A 24,399-nucleotide genomic window follows, 5' to 3' on the forward strand; every position below is an offset into this window, starting at 1 on the left:
CATTCCTCCAGGGCTCGGTCCTCAGTGCACACTCTTGTCAAGTTCCTTATCTTTCAAAGGACTCCTCCTTCCCACCCCTAACTGCTCTCCTCTCCCTTTTAAGGTGTGATTCTTATCAGCAGTTTGGAGAAATGTTTAGAACCCTACCTCAGACAACGTCCCTCTGCTGTTCACAACCACCCGTGGCCCCAGCGTCCTGAGGATGAAAGTAAAACTCCTCACACAAAACTTTGCCTCAGCTTCTTTGTTGCCTTTAAACACAAAACAGACCTGGGTTTCCCGAGTCCTCACAGCTCAGCCACAGCCCCACGGCCTGACTGACCGGCATTGCAGCCCGTCACCCTCTTTCACCCCATCACATGCTGTGTCACCTAGAAGCTACTCACTGTTCTGGGTGCTGGGACGCGAGCTGCAGGGCCTGACAGCGTGGTAGGTGGAGGGTAAATGGGGTGAGGCTGAGTTGACCTCAATGAGCAGAGAGGAGTCTGGGAAACCAGGAGACCTCAATCCCGCCTGATGCAGGTCAACAAGCCTCAGACAGCCCCTGCACAGCGGGGACGCTGCCTCTTCCGGCTTGTCCTAGTCCTGATGCTGCCCGCTGGGCCCTCTAAGTCGATAGAACAATGAGGGAAAAATGACCACCTGGAGGACTAATCTGGGAGTCACGCCCAAACCAATGAGCGCCAGGCTCAGGCGCCTCTCCTGGGCTTTCATTGGCTAAACACAGCCATCATTAGGCGCATTGCCCTTTGGGTAAGGTACTTTCCAGGCCGCGCAGGTGGCATTAGGATCCCAGTCACTGGCCACTGAGAATATTGGTGTTGGGGCGCCCGAATGGCTGTGGGAAATGACAACCTTAGGGTTCCGTGGCTGGTGGCAGGGTTATGGGGAGTGTTGACTGCAACTGAGCCCTTATTTGGAGATGTAATTTCAGATTCCATGAAGCTCAGAATGATCCCTGAGATAAAAATTATTATGTCAATTATTCCTGAAGACCACAAATCTAAATGGATATGTAGATTGTTACATATTTAAATTTTATTTTTGGGAGAGAAAATGAGAGGGAGAGAGAAAATCACTGGTGGGGTGCCTCCTCCCCTCACTCATCCCCCGTCTGGTCATCCAGCCAAGAACCTGACTTGTGGCTTCACCAGGAATGGCAACCTTTGTGTACGAGGGAGGACACTCAAAAACGGAACCACTCTAGCCCTCAGAGTTCTTTTTTTATTATCATTTTATAAAATATGTTTTATTGAGTTTTTACATAGAGGAAGGGAGATGGGTAGAGAGTTAGCAACATGAATGAGAGAGAAACATCTATCAGCTGCTACCTGCAAACCCCCTATTGGGTATGTGCCTGCAACCAAGGTGCATGGCCTTGATCAGAATCGAACTCGTGACCATTCAGTCTGAAGGCAAATGCTCTATCCACTGAGCCAAACTGGATAGGGCCAAAGTTTTTACTTTTAACATAGATATAGCACATTATTAAGAGAAAAATAAGGCTATGAGAATATATACATAATTCTATAATATTCGCTTAAAAGCAATATTTGAAAGGACACAGAGGCCAACAAGACAACATTTCCTACATTGTCTGCATGTCTGCAGTCAGCACACATTGTGCAGCTATGGAGGTAACAGTTACTGAATGTTCACTACATGTGCCAGGCCCTGGATTCAATGCTTAACCTCCATTATTATTTCACTCAATCCTCTCCACAACGTGAGAACATTTCTGGATCTATTTTATCAAGATGAAATCCAGACTCAGAGACTCGAGGTAAATTGCCTGATTGTAGAGTTAATAAAGGCAGGGCTGGAAGTCAAACCCATGTGTCTCTAATAGCACAGTTCTGGCTTCCAATGTTAAGCTCTGCTGTCTCCTAGAGGGCAGAATAGGCGATTCATTACCATTAGGACCAGCTAGATCTTATTAAACTGCCCCAAAGTTTTAGGGGCTTTTATTAAAGAAGGTGTCTTTCTTGTTCATACCCCATGTTCACCCTTGTTCTCCTGAGACCAGGATAAAGGAGAGGCCACCCGTGTAGATACTGCTGGGTGTTATCAGAGATGGACATAGGGGGTGGCCGGTTTCCGTGTTCCAGACTCTTCTGTTAGAGGTGACAGGCTTCAATCCCAGCACATTTCATTGGTCAGACACATCACAGGCTGAAGTCAAACTCAGGTGGTCAGGAGGGGAACCTGACATACTTACTCGATGGGCCCCATTAACATGACCACGTGGTGCCCCCTCTTGTCGGGGACTGTGCAGGGCCAAGGAGAGGAGTGGGGATGGGGAGGAAATGACAGTGGGAGTCCGTCAGGATGGGTCCCTGTCTCCTCATCCAGGTGGACTGTGTCCCTTGGTTGCCCTAAATCATTGGTCCTCAACCTCTCGCCCTTGATATATAGTTCCTCATGTTGTGACCAAATCATCAAATTATTTTTGTTGCTAATTCATAACTGTAATGTTGCTACTCTTATGAATCATTTAAATATCTGATATGCAGGATGGTCTTAGGCGACCCGTATGAAAGGCTCGTGACCCACAGGTTGAGAACCGCTGCCCTAAACCATCACTGCCAACTTCCAAAGCAGTGAACCTCAGAAAAGGAGTTTGGGCAGATGGCATTGGCAGCAAACTCAGAACCCACTTCTGAGTGTGACCTGGGTAAACCCCTGGCTGCCTCGGGTCCCACACTCGGGTGGAGGTGAAGACTCACAAGTTAAGGGTGTTGACTGGGAAGGGCACAGGCTGGAAGCCTCCAGCATCCATGTGCTTTTACATGGACATCAGGCCCTCCCTGCCTCCAAGGCCCTGTGTCATTTGCGTTGCCCAGGTGAGGGCCCCAGCAGGTGGGGCTGACGGAGAAAATGCTGCTGGTAACATCAGTGGTGACCCTGTGGGTTATGGGCAGAAACCTGTGCTAAATGCAGCTCCACCACACTTCACCCATCCACAGTGAAGAAATCTCAGGGCCCAATTCTCCCTCCTGACCCCAGGGTCCTGGTTGGCCACGCACTCCCAGGAGATGACCTGAGCCCAGAAGTCCCAGAATGATGCTCCATGGAGCCGGACACCTTCCTCTCCTAGGGGTCAGCCTCACTTTCACGTGGGCAAGGGACACCCCTCTCCAGGGACGTCCACTTCCTCATTCCTAGTGGGGGGTTAGGAGCCTGGAAGTCTTTCCCCTCAGCTCCCCCCACATGCACTCACCCATTCATTCATTCGCAAGGTACCTAGATCCCCAGCTCCTCCACGAAGCCTAGTGTCCTTCACAAACACTCCCCATGCACACTCTCTAACTCCAGTCTGCCATCAGAATCTTCCCTAATTCCTCCCCTTCCCACAGCCTGGGGTTCTATGAACTGACCTTTCACTTCATCCTTCCCTGAGGCCAGAGAGGGGACCCCCTGGGGGGCAGCAGAGACTGGAAGAGCAGGGGCATAAGTGGCCCCTTCCTGACCACTCCAGAGACTGCCTAGGCAGTTGCCTGTGATTATGGTGCACAGACTCACAAGGAAACATACCGACACAAGCACAGAAACATGCAGGTACAGGAACCCCCTGCCACAGCTGGGGACTCAGCTGCAGGGCTCATGGCCAGGCTCACACAGACACACACTGCAGACACAGGGAACACCTTGAGGGGAACAAACACACACACACTCACACAAACACACACACAAACTGGACACACACACACATACTGGACACACACATAGAACCAATCGGTGTCATACACACAGTAACACAGGACACACACGCACACACACGATGGACACATGCGTGCACACACCAGAGCAGACATACACGGACATAGAACACAGACCCAAAGAGAACACAATACACACATTCACAGATCAGGAATACCCAAAGGGACAGCCAATTCACACATACAACCAACAGGCAACATGCAAAACAAACACTCCCCCAAATGCTGAGTCATACTAACTCATGGTCTTGAAGGAAACATGAAGATTTCAGGTGCTGCCCTGGCCAGGCGGCTCAATCTCTTGCAGCTTCATTTCATTCGCTCACTTCAATCAAAGGGCATGTTCGGCTCCTGGTGAGGGCACAGACCAGGTTGTGGGTTGATCTGCTGCCCGGCATTTATGGAAGGCAACCGGTCCATGTTTCCTCCCACATGGATGTTCCTTTTTTTCTCTGTGCCCCTCCCTTCCTCTCTCTCTCAAAGCATTAAACATATCCTCTGATGAGGATTACAATTTTAAAAAGAATTAAGGGGCCCTAGCCTGTTTGGCTCAGTGGATAGAGCATCAGCCTGGGGACTGAAGAGTCCTGGGTTCGATTCCAAGCAAGGGCACATGCCTGGGTTTCAGTTTGATCCCAGAAGGGGGCGTGCATGAGGCAGGCAATCAATGATTCTCTCTCATCATTGATGTTTCTATCTCTCTATCCCTCTTCCTTCCTATCTAAAATCAGTTAAAAAATATTCTTTAAAAAATATTTATAGTTTCATATTGCAAAGAATTCAGTTAAGTCACTGAGGATTGAGTGAAATAAATAAATATATCTGCAATAACATATAGTTAAAATAATAATTTCATTTTAAAAATTGGCAAAAGATTCTGACCAGACATTGCAACAAAAGAGACAAAGACAGTGTAAATAATTGCTTGAAAAAACGTTCAACATAAAAATTTATTAGGAAAAAAATTTTTTAAAATTTATTAGAGAAATGGAATTAAAACAAAGCAAGTTAACACTATACTCATTTCTCGGCCTATTATTAAAAAGATTAAACATCACATGTGCTGGCAGGGTTGTGGAAAATCTAGAATTTTCATTACTGTGCGTGGGTGGAAAGCCAAAGGGAATGACCATTGTGGAACACAGTTCTGCATATACTAACAGGTAAAACATTCATCTAAACTGCATCAGTTCGATAAGTAAACATATCTCTGTATAAAGAACTGAAGGCAATATTCCCAGCAGAATTATTTTTAATATCCCAAACCTAGAAAAGACTAAAACCATAGACAGATCAATAGGTAAACTGGTTATTCACAGAACACAGTATGACTCAGCCATGAAAAATAATTTACTATTCACATAAGCATTCGTGTTGAATCTCAAAATACTGTGTAGCATGAAGGAAAGCAATATTTCTATACCCCTTATAGTGCTTCTGAAATTACTAAAAATATTAACTAATCTTAAAAAAATATTAACTAATCTTGTAAAGGAGGAAAATCAATTACTGCATTTAGGCCTGGGGAAGGCAGAAGGAAAAATTACAAAAGGGCAGGAGGTACCTACAGGGTGTGTCACAAGTAGGTGTAGAGCTGTTGGCATGGAAATTACTACAATAATATAAAAATAATAAAAAACAAGAATAAACTCTTCCCTGGCCAGTGAACCTCAGGTGTTTGAGCACCGTCCATTGCCCTAGAAGGTCACTGGTTCCATTCCAGCTCAAGGCACATGCCTGCCTGGATGCCCTGTAGGTGACGTGCAGGAGGCAGCTGTTTGATGTTTCTTTCTAATATCACCATTTCTCTCTCTCTCTCTGTTGCTCTCTCTCTTTCTCTCTCTCTCCCTTCTGTGCTTTGTGAAAAATCGTTAAAGATATTTTTAAATATGTAAAATACTCACTTAGAAAAATAGAGTCAACTCTGTGTTTTGCATATTCACATCTCTATGCCTGGTTTTCCCCTAACCTGTAAATGGGTGAGAGGTAAGTTTATGTCATATGTGACCGTTTCAGAGCTTGATCCCTATATCCCTGGTCAACAAATAGTACAAATATACCTAAATAAAATCTTAAAATGTGCTTCCAAATAAAGGCCTATATAACCCTGTCTTGATAGAAAATTAAAATGATAACCCTATATGGGCTCTACCATCTCTCTCCTAATTTCCTGGGAGCACCAGCCTTGCCTCAGTGGAAGCAAATACTGTCAAGCAGAGAAAACTATAGCCATCAGAATCAACAGGAATGCTGACTGGGTCACAAATGCCACATCCTGGCACTGACTACAGGATTACACTTCCTCTAGCTTTGAGGTCTTCCCTGTTGAGCAAACCTTGAGGTGAAAACCTTAGAGAGGCCAGAAGAGGAAACAGGCCCTTTAGATTATTTTCTCCAGCAATGACTTTAGCCACAGGAAACAGTGATGGAGAAACTGAGGACGCCCATACACAATGAGCACACAAGTCACAAGTCATTGGTCTTTTGTGGGTAACGTGCAGATGAGGTGTGATTCACTTAATTCTCTGCACTCTTTCCTACTCACTATGAATACGGGGTTTCTGACCCAGTTGTAGTTCAACCTAACCCTCAGAGTCTCAATACAAGAGATACCAGCCTATGAAATGTCATTAATAACAGCACAGGGCACCATGATAGTATGTGAGACAGACTGAAGAGATAATATAATTCACATTGTTCACAGAAGCACAACAAAGCCCCCCACCCTCATCTTCAGGATGACCTCAGACCTCAATCACAGGAGGGAGCAGCCTGCAAATGAGAACCACCAAGTCATGCCGACTTTCTTTGAGGTGTTGGGCAGCACTGCACTACAAGTGAATACGGGACAAATGGATTTTCTGACTCCACGCTTTGCCTTCGGAAGCACAGCAGGTTGGGGATTCCCACAATGTCTGTTCCCCTGGACATGCAGACGGATCCCAAGTGTGCTTTCAAATCAATCCAGGCAATGCATAAGACCAACAAAATGAAAGGTACTAGTACATGAGCAAATGCACCTGGACAAAAAGATCATAATCCCGAGATGTGTTAGAAAATTCAATGGGTTTGCAGGATGGTGAATTGGAATCTGAAACAATTCATCACATCATAAGGTGATGTCCTGAGAGAGGTAGCTCTACTTAGCTGAGGATGGGTGCACTGGATGAACCCTCAATCAACTCCATTTCCTAGTCAGAATGGAATGAAAATCCTGCCATGAGCTTAGAGAATCACAAGTTTGCTCAGGCAAAGGTGAGAACACAGAATTCCTTTTCCCTGACCACGGAGGGGCTGTGACTGAGGCACACTGTTCAGGCGAGCCAGGTGGTGGAGGTGAAATCGCCTCAGCCAGGAATACTCCCACTGATTTCAATCGGGTAGTAGGCCCGAGCAGCTTAGCAAGTGCCATGAGTTATCTAAAGCATCACTACTTCTTGAAATTTAATGAGGAATCTAGCCAAGTGTATGTTGTGGTAAAGGGGTTTATGTTCTGTTAAATGTGTATCAAGCAGTCCTCTTAAGTGTTGTTATTGTCAACGAGAAAAAGAAAGTATTACGGTGCACATTTAAAGCTTTTCTCCATTGTGAACAATCAGGTGTCTAAGGAGGTGAGATTTTTGGCTAAATGATTTCCCACATTCACTACACTTATGTGGCATTTCTCCTGTGTGAACTCTCTTGTGCTTAAAAACCTGACTACGGAATCTAAAAGATTTCCCACATTCACTGCATTCATAAGGTTTTTCTCCAGTGTGAATTCTCTGGTGTTCAGTGAAGACATTCTTTCGTCTGAAGGACTGCCCACATTCACTACACTCATACGGTTTTTCTTCAGTGTGAACTCTCTGGTGTTCGGTGAGGGTACACCTTTGTCCAAAGGACTTCCCACATTCACTGCACTCGTAAGGTTTTTCTCCAGTGTGAATTCTCTGGTGCTTAGTCAGGGTACACCGCTGTCTGAAGGACTGCCCACATTCAGTACACTCATAAGGTTTTTCGCCAGTGTGAATTCTCCTATGGATAAAAAGGTGACCACAGCATCTAAAAGATTTCCCACATTCACTGCACTCATAAGGTTTTTCTCCAGTGTGAACTCTCTGGTGTTTAGTAAGCGTAGACCTTTCTCTGAAGGACTTCCCACATTCACTGCACTCATAAGGTTTTTCTCCTGTGTGAACTCTCTGGTGGTCAGTGAGGTTGTTCCTTTGACTGAAAGTCTTGCCGCAACCAGTACACTCATATGGCTTTTCCCCAGTGTGAACTCTCTGGTGCCGATTAAGAACAGAGATTTGCCTGAATGACCTCCCACAGTCACTACACACATAGGGCTTTTCTCCAGTGTGAACTCTGTGGTGTTTATTGAGGTTAGTCTTATATCCAAAGGCCTTCCCACAATCACTACACTTATATGGCTTTTCTCCACTGCGAACTTTCCAATGTTGAATGAGGCTAGAGATTCCTCTAAAAATATTTCCAGATTTGTTACATTCATATTTCACTTCCCCAAAGTAGAGGCTCTGTTGAATAACATTCTGGTTGTTGCTGGCAGTATTTTTACATTGACCCCACTGGTTATGACTTGTTCCACTGGGAATTTTCTGGGAAGTCTCACTGTCACCGTGTGGCTCCCCAGTGTTGAGAGGGGCCTGGTGCTGGAGAAGCTCTGAGATGGCTGGCAAGTCTTCCCCAACCTCCCTCCTGGATGAACGCAGCCCTGATAAGTAGAAGCTGCACCTGGTCACAAAAGAGGCCCTGTCCACAGCTCCTTTCCAGGGCATCTCTCGACTGCCTTCCCTCTGTTTCTGGAGAGGGTTTGCACTGAAACCCGAGTCTCTCACACATTCATCACTTAAGAAGGCTTTCTGCTCAAAGTCCGTTGCCTGAGACTCAGTCAGGTGCAGAATGTCTTTTAATACAGAGAAACACCGCTTACACAGATGGGGCCTCTGGGTTGCTGGCTCTGTCTTACACGACCTGAACTGTGACTCTCCTTGTACAGATACGCTCTGCTCAGAACAGGTCTCCTCGTCCTCCGTGTTATGCCAACAACCTGAAAACAGAGAAATGAGGAGGAACTGGATGTTGACTACGGTGATGAGGGTAGTTCCATTACAAAAATATGTTGCACATCATACATGCGTTCCACGCAATTTTGTGAAAATAACAGATGTGCTGGACAGGTTTGGAAAAGGCTCCTGAGAAGTACTGGAACTCTGAAGATCACAAAACTAGGAAAGCCTCACCAGAAATATGACACAGAGATGGCAGGCACCACATGGAATCGAAGCAGGATCATCAGCTCCTTCTTCTGTTAACAGTGTTCAGCAGGGCTTATCTGCTGATGACATGGGCAAGCTGTGCAGAAGGTTGCTTATGTCTTATTCCAAGTAAAATTCAAGAGTTGGCATTCTAGGACTACTTAAGCATGTATTTGCACCTCATAACACATGTGCAGGTCCATGTAGGAGAATACTGCACAGGGAGCAGTGCCCAGGGACAAGTGATGCAAAAAAGTGACAAAGGTGAAGGTAGCGAAATCCATGAAGTTAAAGATGAAATGATCAATCATCAAAACGCCAAAAATGGTAAAGAAAATGTAGAAATAAGTTGTGGACAAACGCATCTGCACCTAAATATGGTTGGACACAAGCGGGTTCCTGGTGTGATCTGGAAAAAACCCTCATGTGATACCTTCCCCAGTTTCCACTCAGTAGGATCAGGCCTCATCAGAGACCATCTTGCCAGTTCACCCTGAGAAAGAATACAGGGTTCGGAAAACCAACATGGCGGCATAGGTAAACACCGGAGATGGCTGCCTAACACAACCACTTCAAAATACAACTAAAAGATGGAACAGACATCATCCAGAAGCACAGGAAGGCTGGCTGAGTGGAAATTCCACAACTAGAAATAAAGAGAAAAGCATACCGAGCCTCAGAGGAGGTACGGTGTGGAAGTAAAGTACAGAGGTACAGATGCGCATGCGCAGAGGGCTGGCGGCTGAGGACAGGGTTGTCTTTTTCATTCGGGAAGGTGTCTCAAGCTCCCGACTGCTCTGAACTCCAGTCCTGGCGAGTCTCTGGGGACCCAGACTCATATGGAAGAAACTGGACTGTCTGGCATTGGTTGGAACTCAAAGGCGGCTTTCTCTCAGTGGTGCTTGCAGTGATTGCCAGGACACTGAGAAGTGGGGCCCCTGAGGGCAGGACTGAGAGCAGCCACAACTGCTCCCTCTGCCCTGTTGATACCCTGGGACCCCGCCCCGCCAAGCCTCCGAGTTTCATGGAAGTAAATACAATAACCTGGCACAGGCTGTCACAAAGAGCCTTACCTAGATGAATGGTGTAGAAGTGGAAGCCATGAGGACATAGTCACCTTCCCAGGAAGAGAAAGTTCAAAGTGGGTCCCATTAAGCTCATTGCAAGACTCCTGACTGCCAGACATTTCTTGCATTTTCTGAGGCAGTGGGTATAAGGGATGCTTGGGGAGTCCAGAGCTCAGAAATCCCCACACAGCTCGCCCCTGGCAGCCACAGCCCATTTGAAAGAAACGTGGGGGATATTACTAGAGGCCATGGTCTGACTGTGAGAGCTACGTTTGCAGAATAAAGGAAGAGTATTCATCACCTCAGGTCATTGGGAGAAACATGAAGGTCTTACCTGCAGATGAGACAAGTGCAAACACTTCCAGCATCACATTGCAGTAGAGAAGTCTCTGAGCCTCATCAAGGAGCCCCCACTCCTCCTCAGAGAAGACAATGGCCACGTCTTCAAAATTCATATTCTGTCAAAATGGGGACAGTTCAATCCACGATTAACTTTTCTCCTAGGATTTCAAGTTCATCACACTTCCCACCCTCCACATCCATTTGCTCCCTCTACCCTTCATCAGACAAGACACCAGGCCTTGGGCCCATCAAAGTCACTCTCTCCTTATATTACTACCGATACTGTGTCTTCCCACAACAATAAAGGCAGATGAGCAGAGAGCAGATACCTCTGGGCCTCACATGTAAGCCACACAGCCTCTTGTCGACACAGTGGGCTTCAACACATAGGGAAGACAGAGATGTTGGCCATAAAGAAAATGTGAATGATTTATCACTGCTTTTGTCAGGCAATACTCTTGTTATTGCCCGGATTCTCCCTAAGAGACATGAAAAAACATGGCCTCATGCTTCACTCTTCTGACTCTGGACCCATGGTGTTGAGGCCATCACTTTGCACTGTCTGCTCAACATAATTCTTTGAACCACACTTCTCTCACACAGCTTCATTTCCAGTGGCACATCTTCAAAGGCAACTAAATTTGCCGTGGCGTGAACACTATATTTCCTACTTACTTTCTCTTCCAAATGTCTAATTCATAGCCTCTGTAATGTGTTGCTCTCTATTTCTGTCTCCCTTCCCCATCCCACTGCAAACATGCAAGCCCAGGTGACACCAATATATGCTATCTCCTTCCCATTGATCAATGTGTCAGCCCTCCACAACCATAGGAAGGTGTGCAACTATGTGACACCTCAACTCTGAACCTGGCCGGTCTCACCAAACACCCCTATTTTCAAACAATTACACTAAATTTCCTCATATCATATCATATCATATATCATATCAGCCAGTATTCTCCCAAAATGGACTCACTCCTTATTCACCCTTATTGCAACATCCAGTGTCCTGTGGCCATGAATTCACACTCCCTCTCCAAGGGCACATCACTCCTTCTCCCACACTTCTCTCCCACCTGCACTCCCACACCCACAGCCCCCACAGTTATCTCCTTGACTTCCTACTCATTACTCAGCATGTGTGGTGTAGTGACTGCTTGGCAAATTCAAACAGGAATAAGTTCTACACCAACTCTGAGAGGCCACACTCATTGAGGCCGCCTTGAGACCTGCTATGAAGGCCTCACTCCCTGTGTTTTCCTTCAACCTCACCTGTTGAGAACCACATCACGTCTTAGATATCCAGTGCCCACCCCCACCAGTGCTGCACATGATCTCTCATCCCCAGTCACAGCCCTCACCACTCAAGTCTCATGGCCAATGGCCCTCTACCCCTGTTGAATCAAAAATCAGCGAGCTGGCCGAAACCGGTTTGGCTCAGTGGATAGAGCATCGGCCTGCGGCCTGAAGGGTCCCAGGTTCGATTCTGGTTAAGGGCATGTGCCTGGGGTGCAGGCACATCCCCAATGGGAGATGTTCAGAGGGCAGCTGATCGATGTTTCTAACTCTCTGTCTCTCTCCCTTCCTCTGTGTAAAAAATCAATAAAACATATTTAATAAAATCAGCAAGCTGGACACGATGCCTTAATGAGCCTGTTAGGAGTTATATCTATTGGGTGCAGGTTCAGAACAGATAACCTCTGTCAAATTCTGAACACCCAAAGGAGGAATAATTCTCTCTTTATATCTTTCTTAGGACCTTGTGTCAGTTATTTTTCTAGACCACTTGTAACCTGGAGTACATATCATATCTAGCAAACACCTGTCATATCTATACAGACACCTGTCACCTTTAGTATCATATCTATACAGGCACATGGCATCAATATCAGCGTATGAGTTAGATGGCTAGCTTGCAAGGTCAGACAATTAAGTTTATATTTTCTATTCAAACAAAAAAGCAAAGTTATTTTACAGTCTGAAAATAACAGAGTTGACCTACAGAATAAGAGATTGTCTAAGAATAACAGACTAGTTCAAACAGCAGTTTCAAACAGCAGTTTTCTAAAGGAAGGATTACTATGCTTCACCCCATGCTCACTGAGTCTCACAGATGGCCACTCATACCCCTAAGCAAGTGGTTCTCAACCTTCCTAATGCCGCGACTCTTAAATAGAGTTCCTCATGTTGTGGGAACCCCTAACCATAAAATTATTTTTGTTGCTACTTCATACCTGTAATTTTGCTACTGTTATTAATCATAATGTAAATATCTGATATGCAGCATGTATTTTCATTTTATTTTAATTGGACGCCCTAGGTCAGTGGTCAGCAAACCACGGCTCTAGAGCCACATGGGGCTCGTTGGTTCCTTGAGTGTGGCTCTTCCACAAAATACCACATGCGGGCGCACACTTACAGTGCGATTGAAACTTCGTGGCCCATTCGCAGAAGTCAGTTTTCGGCCTGGGTGAGTCTATTTTGAAGAAGTACTGTTGATATTTGGTTCTGTTGACAAAAGAGTTTGCTGATCATTGCCCTAAGTCGATGGAAAGAAGGTGAGATTGGGGCTGGTGCATATTTATTTATTAAACACTCATCAGGAATATTCTGTGAGCCTTGGTGTAGCCTGGGGTGTTGCACTCAGTCTGGCCACACCAAGGTTCACAGAATATTCCTGGTGAGTGTTTAATGAGTAAATATGCACCAGACCAAAACTCACCTTCTTTCCATTGTCCTAGGGCCTCGAATTAAAATAAAATGATGATCTACAACTCCTCTCTGATCCAGGCGGTCTTCACTCCTTTTGAGTCATCTTCATCTTGAACAACTCCCCCGAGTTCCAGATGCTCTTTAACTGCTCTCTAAAATATCTCACACCCTAACAGGCCAAAATCAGTGTTTGTTCATGTTTATCTGCAATGAATATGAACCTTCCCACTATGAATGTCTTCATGCCAGATGATGGTGCTTCCAAATCCCCAGATGCTAAATACAAACCTTCATCTCATCTCTGACTCTGACTCGACCCTGCCTCTCAATCAAACTCAAAATTAGAAAATAAAGGTGGCCACACCTAAAACACCAATCCCAGATCCAACTGTGTCTTCCATCTCCAGGGCTACCATCAGGGGCCAGTTACCATCCCACTCTCCCAGACGATCTCACCACCTCCCTCTCACCCATATTGCTCTCCATGCAGCAGCCACAAGGCTTCTAATGAGACCTGAGTCAGATCACCTGCCTCCTCTGCTCTGAATCATTCATTGCCCCCATCACCTGCAGAACAGACAACCGTGTTGTCACAAAGCTCCTTTAGACCTGACTCCGCTCCCATTCTTACCTGTTCCCATTAAAGAGAAAAGCATTCGTACAGGTTCCTGAACCAGCTGTCTTCTCTCTGAGCCTCTACCACATCTGAAACCTGTGCCTGGAACGACCTCCCACATCTCATTCCACTGTTTGCCAGAAAAACATGGACCACTTCATCCAACCCTAGTCATGGACTTAATTCGGGGATTTGTGTCTCTTTTTATGTCCCCAGATCCCAGGGCAGGAAGAGAGGCTGGTCAGCCCCAGGACCCCACGACCTTAGAGGCCACAAGAGTGTGAGGCCCTGACATCAGCCCCGAAGCCCAGTCCCCTCAGCGGCTCCTCACCTGCAGGAACCTGTAGGAAATAAAGGTCTGTTGACGGCCTGGCACCCAACGCCAGGATCCAGGGGCTCAGGCTGCTCAGGGCCCTGGCCCATGTCTGGTGCTGGGTGATACCTGAATTCCCCCAGGGCTCGGTCCTCAGTGCACACTGTTGCCACGTTCCTTACCTTTCAAAAGACTCCTCCTTCTGGTCCCTAATTTCTCTCCTCCCCCTTTTAAGGTGAGATTCTTATCAGCGGTTTGGGGAAATGTGTAGAACCCGACCTCAGACAGCGTCCCCCTGCTGTTCACAACCACCCGTGGCCCCAGCGTCCTGAGGATGAAAGTAAATCTCCTCACACAAAACTTTCCCCCTTGCTGAAACCGGTTTGGCTCAGTGGGTAGAGCGTCAGCCTGCGAACTGAAAGGTGCCAGGTTCGATTCCGGTCCAGGGCATGTACCTGGGTTGCGGGCACATCCCCAGTGGGAGATGTGCAGGAGGCAGCTGATCGATGTTTCTCTCTCATCGATGATTCTGACTCTCTATCTCTCTCCCTTCCTCTCGGTAAAAAATCAATAAAAATATATTTAAAAACAAAATGGAAAAAAAAAAAACAACACTTTCCCTCAGCTTCTTTGTTGCCTTTAAACACAAAACAGACCTGGGTTTCCCGAGTCCTCACAGCTCAGCCACAGCCCCACGGCCTGACTGAGCGGCACTGCAGCCCATCACCCTCTTTCACCCCATCACGTGCTGTGCCACCTACAAGCTACTCACTGTTCTGGGTGCTGGGACGGGACCTGCAGGGCCTGAGGGACGCCAGCACCTTAGGATGGAGGGTAAATGGGGGTAACGCTGAGTTGACCTCAGTGAGCAGGAAGTGAACCTCCTCCCGGACCCGCCGCTCGTCCTCTCCGTCGCCTTTAGACACAAACCAGGCCCGGGTGCCCCCCTCCCGGCTCAGCCCCCCACGGCCTCCCCCGGCGGCCCCGCAGCCCGGCGCCCTCCCTCCCCTCACACCCCGGGGCCCCACGGGGACTCACTGCGCCGGACGCTGCGCCCTGGGCGGCGGGACCCGAGCGGCGCCGGCCCCGAGGCTGGGGGGTCCGATGGGGAGAGGCCGAGGGGACTCTGTCGGCGGAGAGGAGGCGGGGAGGCTCGGGGACCCCAGTCCTGGGGGTTGCGGTGCCACGAGCCTCAGGGACACCCGGCCCCGCGCGGACGCCGCCCGCTCCGCCTCCTGCTCCGGCTGACCCGGAAGTGGAGCCTGGGACTCTGAGGACCGCCGGGTACAGGACACAGGAAGTCCCGCCCAAACCGAGGAGCTCCAGGACCCTCTCTTGGGCTTTCATTGGCTAAACCCCCTTAGGCGCACTGCCCTCTGGGTAATGCACTTTTCTTGGCCCGGCAGGTGGCATTAGGAGGCCAGTAGCTCACTGGCCATTGTAAGTATTGGCGCTGGGGCGCTGAGTGGCGCTGGGAAATGGCAATTTCAGCTTTCGGTAGCTGGTCTCGGGTGTTTGTTGTTGTTTAAAATATATTTCTTTGCCGAAACCGGTTTGGCTCAGTGGATAGAGCGTCGGCCTGCGGACTGAAAGGTCCCGGGTTTGATTCCGATCAAGGGCATGAACCTGGGTTGTGGGCACATCCCCATTAGGAGGTGTGCAGGAGGCAGCTAATCGATGCTTCTCTCTCATCCATGGATCTAACTCTCTAACCCACTCCCTTTCTGTAAAAATCAATAAAATATATATATACACACACACACACACATTTTTTTTTTTTAAAGAATTAAGGTGTTGAGCCGTAGCTGGTTTGGCTCAGTGGATAGAGTGTAGGCCTGGGGACTGAAGGGTCCTGGATTCGATTCCAAGCAAGGCCACATGCCTGGCTTGCGGGATTGATCCCCAGTAGGGGGCATGCAGAAGGTAGCTGATCAATTATTCTCTCTCATCATTGATGTTTCTATCTCTCTCTCTGTCCCTCTCCATTCCTCTCTGAAATCAATAAAAATATATTTAGCTCTAACCAGTTTGGCTCAGTGGATAGAGCGTTGGCCTGCAGACTGAAAGGTCCCAGGTTAGATACTGGTCAAGCTCATGTGCCTTGGTTGTGGGCACATTCCCATTAGGAGGTGTGCAGGAGGCAGCTAATCGATGTTTCTCTCTCATCGATGTATCTAACTCTCTATCCCACTCCCTTCCTTTCTGTAAAAATCAATAAAATATGTATATATATACATTTTTTTTTAAGAATTAAGGGGTTGAGCCCTAGCCGGTTTGGCTCAGTGGATTGAGTGTAGGCCTGGGGACTGAAGGGTCCTGGATTCGATTCCAAGCAAGGGCACATGCCTGGCTTGCGGGTTTGAGCCCCAGTAGGGGGCGTGCAGAAGGTAGCCGATCAATTATTGTCTCTCATCACTGATGTTTCTAACTCTCTATCCCTTTCCCTTACTCTCTAAAATCAATCAATAAATATTTTTTTAAAATATATATAGTTTCACATTGCAAAGAAGTCAGTTGACTCACTGAGGATTGAGTGAAATGAAATAATATATCTTAGATGCTGCACTAACCTACTAGTTAAAATAATAAATTTATTTTAAAATTTGTCAAAATATTCTGACCAGATATTTCAACAAAGGAGAAAAAGACAGTGTGAAGAATTGCTTGAAAAAACGTTCAACATAAAAATTTATTAGGGAAATGGAATTAAAACAAAGCAAGTTAACACTATACTCATTTCTCGGCCTATTATTAAAAAGATTAAACATCACATGTGCTGGCAGGGTTGTGGAAAAACTAGAATTTTCATTACTGTGGGTGGATGGCAAGGCAAAGGGAATGGCCATTTTAGACCACAGTTCTGCATACACTAACAGGTAAAACATTCGCCTACACTGCATCAGTTTGATAAGTAAAACATACATCTATATAAAGAATTGAAGGCAATATTCCCAGCAGACTTATTTTTAATATCCCAAACCTGGAAATAACTAAAACCACTGACAGATTAATAGATCAAGTGGTAATTTGCAGAACACAATACGACTCAGCAATAAAAAATAATCAACTATTCACATAAGCATCATGTTGAATCTCAAGATAACTGTGTAGCATGAAGGAGAGCAATATTTGTGTACCCCTTATACTGCTTATGGAATTATGAAAATATTAACTAATCTTGTAAAGAAAGGAAAATCAATGACTGCATTTAGGGCTGAGGAAGGCAGGAGGAGAGATGACAAAAGGGCAGGAGGTAACTACAGGGTGTGGCAAAGTAGGTGTAGAGCTGTTGGCATGGAAATTACTATAATAATTTAAAAATAATAATAAACAAGAATAAACTCCTCCCTGGCTAGTGAACGTCAGGTTTTGAGCACCATCTCTTGCCCTAGAAGGTCACTGGTTCCATTCCATCTCATGGCACATGCCTACCTGGGTGCCATGTAGTTTACATTTAGGAGGCAGCTGTCTGATGTGTCTTTCTAATATCACCACTACTCTCTCTCTCTCTCTCTCTCTCTCTCCCTTCCTCTGAGAAAAGTCAATAAAAATATTTTTAAATATGTAAAATACTTATTTAGAAAAATAGAGAGTCGACTCTGTGTTTTGCATATTCACATCTGTAGGCCTGGTTTCCCTTAACCTGAATATGGGTGAGAGATAAGTTTATGTCACATGTGACCATTTCAGAGCTTGATCCCTATGTCCAAGCTCACCAAACAGTACACATTAGACAAGTGCATTTTGTTGCATGTCAGTTGCATATATACCTAAATAAAACCTTAAGATGTGCTTCCAAATAAAGGCCTAGGTATCCCTATCTTGTTAGAAAGTTAAAATGACAACACGATATGGGCTCTACCATCCCTCTCCTAATTCCCTGTGAGGACTAGCCTTGCCTCAGTGGCAGCAAATGTTGGCAAGCAGTGAAGACTACGGCCATCAGAATCAACAGGAATGCTGACTGGGTCACAAAAGCCACATCCTGGGACTGACTACAGGATTACCCTTCCTCTAGCATTGATGTCTTGCCTGTTGAGCAATTCTTGAGGTGAACACCTTAGAGAGGCCAGAAGAGAATACAGACCATATAGATTATTTTCCCTAAAAATGACTTTAGCCACAGGAAACCGTGATGGAGGAACTGAGGACACCTGTCCACAATGAACACACAAGTCACACGTCCTTGGTCATCTGTGGGTAACGTGCATGAAAGGCGTGATTTAGTTAATTCACTGCACTCTTTCCCACTCATTATGAATACAGGGTTTTTGACCCAGGGGTAGTACAACCTAACCCTCAGAGGCTCAACACAAGTGACACCAGCCTACGAAATGTCATTCATAATGGCACAGGGCACCTTGACAGTATGCAATACACACTGTGAACAAAGAATATAATTCAAATTGTTCACAGAAGCACAACAAAGCCCCCCACCCCCATCTTCAGGATGACCTCAGACCTCAATCACAGAAGGCACCAGGCTGCAAATGAGAACCACCAAGTCATGCCGACTTTCTTTCCAGGTCTTGGGCAGCACTGCATTACAAGTGAATACGGGACAAACTGATTTTCCGACTCCATACTTTACCTTCAGAAGCATAGCAGGTTGGGGATTCCCACAATATCTGTTCCCTATACTATCTTACGAGTGTGCTTTCAAATCAATAATAGGACTAACAAAATGAAAGGTACTATTATATGAGCAAGTGCCCCTGGAGAAAAAGATCATAAACCAGACACATGTTAGAAAATTCAATGGGTATGCTGCCTGTGCCTCAGTCAGGTGCAGAATATCTTTGAACACAGAGAAACACATGGGTCCTCTGGGTTGTTGGCTCTGTCTTAGACTCTCTGACCTGTGACTCTCCTTGTACACATACACTCTGCTCAGAACAAGCCTCCTCATCATCCGTTTTATGCCAACAACCTGAAAACAGAGAAATGAGGAAGAACTGGATGTTGACTATGGTGATGAGGGAAGTTCCATTACAAAAATATGTTGCACATCATACATGTGTTCCACGAAATTTTCTGAAGTTAAGAGATGTGCTAGACGGATTTGGAAAAGGCTCCTGTGAAGTTCTGGAACTCTGAATATCACAAAACAAGGAAAGCCTCACCAGAAATATGACACAAAGGTGGCAAGCACCATGCGGAATCGTAGCAGGATCATCAGCTCACAGAATAAGGTGAGAACCACGATGAGATGGTCCATGAGAGAGGTAGCTCTACTTAGCTGAGGATGGGTGCGCTGGATGAACCCTCAATCAACTCTATTTCCTAGTCAGAAAGGAATGAAGATCCTGCCACGAGCCTGGAGTAATCACCGTTGGCTCAAGCAGAGGTGAGAACACAGAATTCCTTTTTCCTGACCACACAAGTGTTGTGACTGGTGCACGCTGTTCAGGTGAGCCAGGTGGTGGAGGTGAAATCGCCTCAGCCAGAAAAACTCCTGTGGGAAGAGCTCAGGAGATCTATCTCAGTGCTGCGGCCGATGCAGCGCTGTGAGTACACTCCAGCGAACAGACTTCCTTGGCACACCAGGAAGTGGCAAAGCCCTCCTGACAAATCTCCAGGAGCCACCTACTCTTAGCCCCGACCCTCATGCCCATTGGATAACATAGCAAGCGTGTCTCTATTGCATTGGCTTACCCCTTTATATACGGCTGTACTTCCCCAATAAAGTTAGATCTGTGTCTCTGAACCTGATCTCCGGAGTCGTGCATGCAGGACACCCCAGCGCATTGGACTCAGTCGTCCTCACCCCCGAGGGACCCCCTGCTTCATACTCCCAGTTATATCAATCGGGTAGTAAGCCCGGGCAGCTTAGCAAGTGCCATGCAGTTATTTAAAGCATCACTTGTACTTGAAATTTTATGAGGAATCTAGGGGAGTGCATGTTATGATAAAAGGGATTTATGTTCCGTTAAATGTGTATCAAAGAGAACTTACAATGTTGTTATTGTCAATGAGAAAGAGAAAGTATTTGGTGCACATTTAAAGCTTTTCTGTATTGTGAACAATCAGGTGTCTAAGGAGGCTAGTTTTTTGGCTAAAAGATTTCTCACATTCACTACATTCATAAGGTTTTTCTCCAGTGTGAACTCTCTGGTGTTTGGTTAGGGTACACCTATGTCTAAAGGACTCCCCACATTCACTACATTCATAAGGTTTTTCTCCAGTGTGAAGTCTCTGGTGATTAATAAGGGTACTTCTTTGTCTGAAGGACTTCCCACATTCAATACACTCATAAGGTTTTTCTCCACTGTGTATACTCTGGTGGTCGGTGAGGGTACACCTCTGCCTAAAGGACTTCCCACATTCACTGCACTTATAAGGTTTTTCTCCAGTGTGAACTCTCTGGTGCTTAGTAAGGTTACACCTTTGACTGAAGGACTGCCCACATTCACTACACTCATAAGGTTTTTCTCCAGTGTGAACTCTCTGGTGTTCAGTGAGGATAAACCTTCGTCTAAAGGACTGCCCACAATCACTGCACTCATAAGGTTTTTCTCCAGTGTGAACTCTCTGGTGTTCAGTGAGTTTGTACCTAAGACTGAAAGTCTTGCCACAATCAGTACACTCATATGGCTTTTCCCCAGTGTGAACTCTCTGGTGCTGATTAAGAACAGAGATATACCGGAATGACTTCCCACACTCACTACACAAATAGGGCTTTTCTCCAATGTGAAGTCTGTGGTGTTGATTGAGGTTAGTCTTATATCCAAAGGCCTTCCCACTATCACTAAACTCATATGGCTTTTCTCCACTGTGAACTTTCCTATGTCGAATGAGACTAGAGATTCCTCTAAAATTTTTTCCAGATTTCTTCCATGCATAATTCAATTCTCCCTTGCAGATGCTCTGTTGAACAACTTTCTGGTTGTGGCTGGCAGCATTTTCACATTGACCCCACTCGTTATGACGTTTTCCTCTGACAAGTCTCTGGGAAATCTCACTGCCACTGTGTGGCTCCTCAGTGTTGAGAGGGGCCTGGGGCTGGAGAAGCTCTGAGATGGCTGGCAAGTCTTCCCCACCCTCCCTCCTGGATGAAGGGAGCCCTGATAAGTAGATGCTGCACCTGGTCACAAACGAGGCCCTGTCCACAGCTTCTTTCCAGGGCTTCTCTCCACTGGCTTCCCTCTGTTGCTGGTGAGGGTTTGCACTGAAACAGAAGTCTCTCACACGTGTGTCATTGAAGAAGGCTTTCTGCTCAAGGTATGCTGCCTGTGACTCAGTCAGGTGCAGAATGTCTTTTAATACAGAGAAACACCGCTTACACACATGGGTCCTCTGGGTTGCTGGCTCTGTCTTAGACACCCTGACCTGTGACTCTCCTTGTTCAGATACACTCTGCTCAGAACAGGCCTCCTCATCATCCGTTTTATGCCAACAACCTGAAAACAGAGAAATGAGGAGGAATTGGATGTTGACTATGGTGATGAGGGAAGTTCCATTACAAAAATAGGTTGCACATCATACATGCGTTCCATGCAATTGTCTGAAAATAACAGGTGTGCTGGCCGAATTTGTAAGACTCCAGTGAAGTTCTGGAACTCTGACTATCACAAAACAAGGAAAGCCTCACCAGAAATATGACACAAAGATGGCAAGCACCACATGGAATTGAAGCATGATCATCAGCTCCTTCTTCTGCTGACAGTGTTCAGCAGGGCTTATCTGCTCATGACATGGAAAAGCTGTGCAGAAGGTTGCTTATGTCTTATTCTTAGTAAAATTCAAGAGCAGGCATTCTAGGACTATTTAAGCATGTATGTGCACCTCATAACACATGTGCAGGTCCATGCAGGAGATACTGCACAGGGATCAGTGCCCAGGGACAGGTGATGCAAAAAAGTGACAAAGGTGAAGGTAGCCAAAAGCCATGAAGTTACAGATGAAATGATCAGTCATCCAAATGTCATTAATAGTAATGACACGGACAAAGAACACAGTAGTAGAGATAAGGTGTGGAGAAATACACCTGAACCTAAATATGGTTGGACACAAGCGGGTTCCTGATGTGATCTGAAAGAAGCCCTCATGTGATACCTTCCCCCAGTTTCCACTCAGTAGGATCAGGCCTCTTCAGAGCCCATCTTGCCAGTTCACCCTGTCAAAGAACACAGGGTTCGCAAAACTAACATGGCGGCATAGGTAAACACCGGAGATTGCTGCCTAGCACAACCACTTCAAAAATACAAATAAAAGACGGAACGGACATCATCCAAAACCACAGGAAGGCTGGCTGAGTGGAAATTCCACAACTAGAAGGAAAGAGAAAAGCATACCGAGACTCAGAGGAGGTACGGTTCAGAAGTAAAGTACAGAAGTACGGGTGCGTATGCGGGGAGGGCTGCCGGCTGAGGACACGGTTGTCTGTTTCAATCCGGAGGGATTCTCAAGCTCCCGACTGCTCTAAATTCCAGTCCCAGGCGAGTCTCTGGGGACCCAGACTCATACGGGAGAAACTGGACTGTCTGGCATTGGTCGGAACTCGAATGCGGCTTTCTCTAGGAGGTTTTTGCAGCGATTGCCGGGACATTGAGAAGTGGGGCTTCTGAGGGCAGGACTGAGAGCAGACATAACTGCTCGCTCTGCCCTGTTGATCCTCATGGACCCAGCCCCGCCCTAGCCACGGAGGTTCATGTAATTAAAGACAATAACCTGGCACAGGCTGTCACAAAGAGCCTTACCTAGATGAATGGTGTAGAAGTGGAAGCCATGAGGACATAGTCACCTTCCCAGGAAGAGAAAGTTCAAAGTGGGTCCCATTAAGCTCATTGCAAGACTACTGACTGCCAGAAACTTCTTGCATTATCTGAGGCAGTGGGTGTAAGGGATGCTTGGGGAGTCCAGAGCTCAGGACTCCCCACACAGCTCACCACTGGAAGCCACAGCCCATTTGAAAGGACAGTGGGGGATATTAGTAGAGCTCATGGTCTGGCTGTGAGAGCAACGTTTGGAGAATAAAGGAAGAGTAGACATCACCTCAGGACATTGGGAGAAACGTGAAGGTCTTACCTGCAGATGAGACGAGTGCAAACACTTCCAGCATCACATTGCAGTAGAGAAGTCTCTGAGCCTCATCAAGGGTCCCCAACTCCTCCTCAGAGAAGACAATGGCCACGTCCTCAAAGTTCATATTCTGTCATAAGGGGGACAGTTCAATCCACGATTAGCTTTTCTCCTAGGATTTCAAATTCTTCATACTTCCCACCCTCCACATCCATTTGCTCCCTCTACCCTTCATCAGACAAGACACCAGTCCTTGGGCCCATCAAAGTCACTCTCTCCTTATATTCCTACCGATACTGTTCCTACGACAACAATAAAGGCAGTTGAGCAGAGAGAAGATACCTCTGGGCCTCAATGTAGGCCACACTGCCTCTTGTCGATACAGTGGGTGCACCGCATAGGGAAGAGAGAGATGTTGGCCATAAAGAAAATGTGAATGATTTATCACTGCTTTTGTCAGGCAATACTCTTGTTATTGCCCGGATTCTCCCTCAGAGACATGAAAAAACATGGCCTTGTGCTTCACACTTCTGACTCTGGTACCATGGTATTGAGGCCATCACCTTGCACTACCTGCTCAACATAATTCTTTGAACCACACTTCTCTCACACAGCTTCATTTACAGGGGCACATCTTCAAAGCAATACAAATTTGCCGTGGTGGGAACACTTTATTTCCTACTTACCTTCTCTTCCAAATGTAAAATTCACAGCCTTTGTAATGTGTTACTCTCTATTTCTGTCTACCTTCCCCATTCCACTGCAAACATGCAAGCCCAGGTAACACCAATATATGCTATCTCCTTCCCATTGATCAATGTGTCAGCCCTTGACAGCAATAGTAAGGTGTGCAAGTATGTGACACCTCAGCTCTGAACCTAGCCGGTCTCACCACAACACCCCTATTTTCAAACAATTACACTAAAATTCCTCATATCATATTATATATCATATCAGCTAGTAAGCACCAAAAATGAACTCGCTCCTTATTCACTCTTGTTGCAACATCCAGTGTCCTGTGGCCATGAATACACACTCCCTCTCCAAGGGTACATCACTCCTTCTCTCACACCTCTCTCTCACCTGCACTCCCACAACCACAGCCCCCACAGTCATCTCCTCGACTTCCTACTCATTACTCAGCATGTGTGGTGTGGAGGCTGCTTGGCAAATTCAAACAGGAATAAGTTCTACACCAACTCTGAGAGTCCACACTCATTGAAGCAGCCTTGAGCCCTGCTATAAAGGCCTCACTCCCTGACTGTGTTTTCCTTCAACCTCACCTATTGAGAACCACATGACTTCTTAGATATCCAGAGCCCACCTCCACCAGCGCTGCACATGATCT

The 24,399-nt window shown here is 46.4% G+C and overlaps 1 pseudogene; it reads right to left on the reverse strand.

The window, feature by feature from the left end:
• Positions 1-7,288: 7,288 nt before the first annotated feature.
• On the reverse strand, positions 7,289-24,167 carry LOC139000216 (zinc finger protein 211-like; annotated as a pseudogene).
• Positions 24,168-24,399: the final 232 nt, after the last annotated feature.

The sequence above is a fragment of the Myotis yumanensis genome, unplaced genomic scaffold (genome assembly GCF_028538775.1).
Source record: "Myotis yumanensis isolate MYYU_CA2020_CCGP unplaced genomic scaffold, mMyoYum1.0.hap1 SCAF_23, whole genome shotgun sequence".
In the NCBI taxonomy this organism is placed as follows: domain Eukaryota; kingdom Metazoa; phylum Chordata; class Mammalia; order Chiroptera; family Vespertilionidae; genus Myotis; species Myotis yumanensis.